Source organism: Copadichromis virginalis, linkage group LG19, assembly GCF_057382275.1.
Source record: "Copadichromis virginalis isolate Kocher_CV1m ecotype Utaka linkage group LG19, C_Virginalis_male_GT1.1, whole genome shotgun sequence".
Lineage (NCBI taxonomy): Eukaryota > Metazoa > Chordata > Actinopteri > Cichliformes > Cichlidae > Copadichromis > Copadichromis virginalis.
In genome coordinates this window covers 28,189,136-28,196,422 of record NC_140636.1, presented here as the reverse complement: position 1 = coordinate 28,196,422, position 7,287 = coordinate 28,189,136, and positions in this window count along the sequence as shown.

Here is a 7,287-nt window from a genome sequence, read left to right as displayed (position 1 = left end):
ATATAAACAGTGAAAAATATAGCGAGCCTTTATATACCTGATTGTTGGGATTTCTCAGATGTACGGAATGTTTTTAAGGTTTTTTTCTTTCTTTCTCATTGTTACCAGATGGGAAAGACTGGAAAGAACCACTCACTTTATGAAAGTGCTCAGTCAATCTCCCGTTTTGGATTGGCTTCTCACATGACTGAAATAGAGTGTGAAATTTCTGCTCAAACATTCATGAGCGCAGACCTGCATTAGATCACCTATGTACATCCATCGTCATGGGTGCTATGAATCAGAACAAGGCCAGGACAAAATAAGTGTGAGGAAGGGTAAGTGGAAAAGAAAGAGACATAAAGGCTACAGGACGAGAAAAAGAACCAGGGAATGGAATCCAGGGAGCAGCGTGTGAGGCCAGTGTCTCTTCCAGGCAGCCAGACGTGACTTCACCGCAGCTTCCTTGTTTGTGGATATGATCTCACTCATGCAGACAGAGACTATGCCATCCAGCATTAGCAAGGAGCTGCCAAATACTTTTATGCAAGTTGCTAGCCTCTGTGGAAACCTGCAGCAGTCTACAAGCTGTTTCCAGCCTTTGATAAATCATGCAGTGTTTACTACTACACTGGGTACAGAGGAGAAACCCAAATCCCAAAAACATAATCTCAACTCACCTGCATAATTCATCAGAGCTGAGGTGTAACTGTGTTCTAACATAAAGATGTCTGGCTGAAGATATCTACCTTTGCACTGTCAGAACTGAGCCCTATATTCATTTACATTCTAATAGTGCAGACATTGTTTTACATAATTGATAAATGCTTTGTAAGCAAAATCTTTAACAATGCCATGACACACCCTTCTACAGTGGTAACCTAGTTTTTGAGATTTTTGTTTTTTTCACCTTCAAATTAGAAAGATAATTCCTATTTAATCAACAGTTTATCTGGAGGTGTTAAAACTCCTAATCCTCTAGACATTTTTTGCAGTGAACCTTTGTAAATCCACTGCACATCAAACCATTCATAAACTGGACCAATGACTTCCATGCAAGAGCTACGATATTTTCTTTTCTCACTATTTCAAATCGTTCACATACTTTTTAAATGAACTAAACACTTATGTGTATCTAAAGTTAAGGTTCAAAAGTGCAACAATAAACTCAAAAGTCTTTTTGCCCCTTCGTAGTTTTGATGGTGACACAGTTTGGATGACCTTGTTTGTTGTCCCCATTCTGGCACGTCTTTTGCCATTCTGGCCCTCTCTCCTCACCCACCTCTGGGTGCTCATGTCTGCCAGCAATATAAACACTCACTGTCAGTCATTTTTTTCTCTGGAAGGGCTGAGAGCCTTCCCTCAGGACTCACCTCTCCAGTCAGCCAACCAGTTTTCCCCTCTCTCTCCTGCCGGATGTCCCAGTGTTCATGTTCCACTTTGGCCTCTCAAGTGGCAGGAGGCAACGAAAGGGAAGTTTGTGATAAAAAGTGAAGTTGCTGACAGACTTCTGGTGACGTAGGTTGTCCTGAGGTCCATCTCCAGAGAGACAGTTTCAGGTAGGACTGAATGATAAGAATAATATAATAGAAAAAAAATGCATGGTACAAAAACACAGACTTTAACTTGGCCCCCTAAGTAATGATTCATGGATGCTTTTGTGCTCATGGGAACCACTTTTGATCCATTTCATTGCTCACTTGAGAGTCTGCACCTACACACTCAACTAGTGACATACTTTCTGTTCGTTTCTTTCCTGTTTTAAATTTGGGCCCCAGGCAAAGTGATTTAGAAAAAAAGGAAGTTTCAGTATTGGCAGTGCACAGGGGCATCGGTTTTAAAATTTAATTTGAGTGCTGCGAGATGGGTCAGGTCTTAATGCAGCAGCCTTAGATAAGGGCGACTTCCTGAGTCTGGTTCACAGGCTAAAGGCTATTGCAGGGATTAAAACTGTGACTTTCCACTTACAGAAAATGAGATAGATACGTTTTTCAATATACAAAAAGGTAATGCTACCTGTGCCGCACTGTCTTGGTGAATTCTCTTAGTCACCTTCTGATTGTGCATTCACTCTACATAACCAGCACTTCACCTGATATATTTTTAACCATGCTACTATACCACAAATCATGCTTTAAAACATGTAGTTGACCGAAATGGCAACAATTCTTTTACTTGTCAGTCTAAAATACACCCTGAGCTCTAAACGGGCTATACCTAACAGCTGCAAGACCATAAAGGTATGAGCAGCTTCTTAACAATCCAAAGACTTTTAACGTTCTGTTCTTAACAATGTGAGTTAGAGTGAGTAACACATGTTATGCCACCATGATGGGCTCCAAATTGCATCTCCTTCAGGTTGTTGCTGCTTGTGTTGGGAAGCTAAGGTACACTGTAAGACCAGGCTGCTGATTAGATGAGGGAAATACAAAATGCCGGTTGCCTTTCTTACAGTCCGTTAGCTAACATGAAATGAAGCACCTGAGATCTTCTTTGATCCATTTTGCCACACCGGTAACATAAGAAGCATAACAACATAGTCACGTCAAGCTTGACAGTTGTGTTGTAAGATATTGTGCCTGTCACCCACTACAGTCGACATCAAAAGTGGAACAGATCAGCTAATGCGAAAACTCTACAGAATACACTCTTTTCGCCGTCCTTCGTTAGTTCCTTCCTATCACAAATCTGGAGCATCTCTCCTTCTTCACGTCTCTTTGATTACTTGTTTGCTCATCAGTGCCAGAGCTCAGCTGGGGCTAGTGTGCCTTCCTCATCTCTGATCCTGCACTCTGTTTCTGAGAGCTGCCAGAGGCTATTCAGACAGCAAACACACACAACACAGCATACACAACTACACAAACAAGCGAGAAAGCATTCAGCATGCACACACAGCCATATAAATATTGTTATGGCAACTTACAGGCGACATATAGTGTCTGTAAATTAATTAGTAATTAGTAGAGCAGTGCCTGCTGTCAGATGCATGCCAACATTGGGAAATGTAGCTGTCAAAGAAAGTGGAAGTGTATTTATAAAACAAAGTGTTCATATTATAAGGCTGCAGAGGAGTGTGATATCAAAAATTAATGTGATGTGATGTGATGCGTGTTCAATACTTGCTTGTAGAGGTTTGTTAAACTGAACTGGTCATTGTGAAGTCAAAACAAAGATTTTAGTTGTGAGGTTACAACCTATGAAAGATCTGCCTGGGAGAATCTGTGAGCTTATAAAGGAAAATATCCAAAAGCTGAATGATTTTAAACTTGGCATTGCACTTACCCAGATGATGAGCCACCAAACTGATCAGATGAATAGTTGTTCAGAAAGGCAAAGAGCAGACAGACTCACATATTGATTCATACATTTATTAAATAGTTTGCTGCTCTTGCATGCAGCAGATAAAAAAAGTAACATTAACTTTTATGTTCTTTCTGACCAAAGTTTTTGGGCTCTGAAAATTTTAAATGCCAAAATTGTTGGATCGTCCCATTCGGAAATCATTATAACTGTTAAAATGACACCGACACCTTTGTGTTCAAACAAAGCTGCAAGGGTGAAGTGTTTTCATAGCACTTCACTTATAAGAAATAATGAAAAAGCCACAATGACTAATGAAAATAAAGAGCGCTGTTCAATTACACAAAGCTGAATTGTTGCTCATTATTGGGACTGCGTATGACTGAGTGGACGCCAATTTAGCTGTATTATGTAATAGGCAGTCACTTTATACCTGCAGCAAGTTGCTATGGTTTCCATTTTGTACAGCGTTCTTTCCACTTAACCTTTGTTTCCCCTTTCCTCATGTCTGTTTTCTATGTAAGCCTGTGTTTGTGCACCTGCTAAAGATTAAAGCGTGGTCGATGGTCCGGGGCTCTTTTCAAAGTGGCAGGGCCGAGAAGCAGCCTGTTTCCATTAGCAGACCTGGATATGTGTGCTTAGGACTCCGTGTTCTCTGCCTTTTTCAGTTTTTATTCCCCTTTTAGCTTTCACCTTCTCTGCTGCGCTATAGGGCCACGAGCGAGCAACATGCGTATGCGCACAGAGAAAAAAGAATATTGTCCTGTGTACAAATCACATTAAATTGTTGAAGTAATTTTCCTGACTGAAATTTCAATGAGAAACATCTCTTTTTGCTCTCTGTTCTGATCCATTCTGCAGTGTCCTGCTTTGTCCTTTTCAGCCCTCACATCCTAATACAGTAGTTGGTATTCTGCACAGCAAGGCTTATATTCAAAGTAATACAGAAATGTCATTCAGCACCATGCCTCTTTCCCAAACATTACCATACAAATAAAGGCAGCAGAACAAAAAGGATCAGTATTTATGTTAAGCTTAAATCTGAATTACAGCTTTAGAGAACTACATGGATCACAACCCAGTCATAATAATAACAAGAGTAATAAAAAGCTGTCCATTACTGATATGCAAGGTATGGATTGGACTAAATTGATCTAGTATATAATTCAAACTACGTTCAAAAGTTAAGTTTAACTGTGTTCAAATGTGCAAAATGAGCTTTGATCATTCAGTACTATGTATGTATTAAAATATCCATCGGTCCACTGAGATTGATTAAGATTGATCCAAGTTTAGTTACCAGAAGGTCAGCAATAGACAGTGAGTAAAATAAGTTAAACCAGCAAAATGAAAGCATGAAAAACAATAACCAGGTTAATTTGAGGGGGTAAAAATGATGGCTGTATGCCATGGTGTCAAACAAGGTCCCTGTTATAGAATTGCTACCATCACCTCACCCATAACATTTTTTAGCATCTTTGCAAAACCAGTTACTCAACAATTATATCAGGTTTTTGCAGGAATTAGCCAGGTGTGAGTTGTTATGGCCAAACATAGACAAAGAAGAGCACTGGGTGAAAATATGCAGTCCCCTCATTCATTTTAATGAGGCCGCTCTTTTCAGTGCAGTGTGGATTCAGATTCAGACTAGGACAAAAAACAGAGTCACAGAGTGTGATATCTTGTGCCAAGGTGCTGCAGTGGGCAGTCATGCATGCAATTATTCTTTGTAGAAAACTCTCTTTGTAGTGGGAATGGCATATTTTCACTGTTCACCAATGAACCCTGGAAAGAAAAGATTTGTAAATTCCTCTTGCATGATGTCATAAAATGGGGTGACAGTGTTACGTGATAGTAGCTGACTCTGATCATCAGGCTTAAGCGTCTGACATTCATTAGAGCTGCTTATCTCCTTCTATCAATTTCTCGACATCATGAATGTATTCTCTATATGTCCTTATTCTTGCTATAAATAATTATGCTATATACTTATTTAATGTAATCTATAATCATGTGCATCATATTATATTTTTATTTGTTTAAAAATGCTGATACCTTTAATGCCTTTAAATGAGGAGAAATCGAATCAGTGCCTGAATTTCTTTTAATTAAATAAAATCCTTTGGTACTGACACTAATTACACATGTTCATGAAAAGAGAAATCTTGTAATGTTTATGGCTATGGATGAACTGAGATAATGGCACATGAAGTCACTACACTCTTGCTGTGGAGTCACCTTTTGTTCTTTGTACTTGCTATGTTTTTTGTATTTCTTACTACAGGCTACTTATATGCAGATAGTACTGCACAATACAAGTACACAGCTGTGTGTTTTTTTTTAAAGAATGAGTTCTTTTCTTATTCATTTTTGTATTGAGTTCTTTATTAGGTTTTTTCACCGCCTCCCAAATGCTAAATTCTATCATCTCCAAAATAAATAAGCAGAGCAGATGGAGAATTTGCAGCTGTTGAGACTTTAAAGAGCTGTAAAATTTTAGGAATCAACACACAAAAAAATGTTTGATCCACACTATCTCCCTCTCCTCATTTGGAGCGTGGCTTAACTGAGCTGAATGAAAAGCAACACTATCTCATTGTTTCAAAAGCAGATTATCTGTGACTTCAAAACCCCCACTTTAGGCAATGGAACACATTGCCTTGCTGTATCCGAGCCACTACTCTGTTTCACACCATGAAAGATTCTATAAGGAGAGCAGTGTTAATCTCTTTCCCGATGCGAATCCACTGGAGGAAGGTGGATTCTGCCTGTTTTGTTTTGGAGAATGATCTGCAGTAATACACATTCTGTTCTCTATATCCGTCACTGTATACATTAAATAGTATCAGCAAGTGAGTAATGCGTATGAGCATGAGTACAAGTGAATCTGCCAAAGGATTCACAGTTACTGACAGCTACCTTGTCGTTCACTGACTGTCAGTGGATCAGCTTCCTGCCACAAGTATGAATATGTGTTTCCATGTGGGTGTGGATAGAAGAGCTGTTGTACAAGACACAAGATGCCCAGAGATACCTTGGACCGTACCTTTGTTGCTTTTTTGTACTAGTGATAAGTCTCACTCTCCTTATTCTTGTCGCTTCAGTCACTATTCTAAATTATTTGCAGTAATTTTTCCAGTAGTTTTTAATCTTCATCTGATGATCTGATGTATTCTATTGTTCCTTGATTTGTAACCATTTGTTTTTCTGTTTATGCAATTACTTAGATATTGCACAACTGTGACCCTGAGTGCAGAAGACTTTTTTCTCATGGAAGACTCGTGATACTTCACGAGTAGCTGGTTTTTACTAAGCTTTTGCAAATCATGCCACTTGAATGCACACAAATGATCTTGAAGGCTCCATTGCAGTGACTGTGGCCTGAACCCAGGCTCTGGATCTATAAACAACATGTGTATGGTAGAGTTTTCTTTCTTTAGACAAGCCCCATTCAATGGCATCAGCACAGCCCATTGATAATTTCCATTAATTGTACTGTGGCTGTTCTGGAATGCACCATTCTTTAAGGTTTGAATTCTGTTTTGACATTATATCTTTCAATAGCTGCAAAAGAAAGTTTCACCCCCACGTTTCAAACTCCACTGTTGAACTGTTCCTTTACCTTGGGTGTACTATAGTCAACATTATCAGCATGTAAATCCTTCCAATGACAAAATGTTTTATTTCCATGAATTCCATTGTATATTATCTGATAAAATACTACCAAGTTTTGCTGTGTCACTCTGCCTCACGTGCTCAGGGCCACAGCCTCCTCCCTGCATTAGAAACAGATATATCTTTATGCAGAACTGGCCCCGTCCAGGGACAGGACATCAATCCGCTTTGTGTCTGCAGCCTCTGCCTCACTGTGCCTCCTGCTCTGCTGCTTGCCTCTCTGGGTGGGGCCTAGTTATTGAATTGTATGTTGCTTTGTTTTGGCCTGGCAATCTTTCCTCTTTTTTTCCTCTCTCTGCTCCAAAATCATGGCCCATTTATTCTAACCTATTA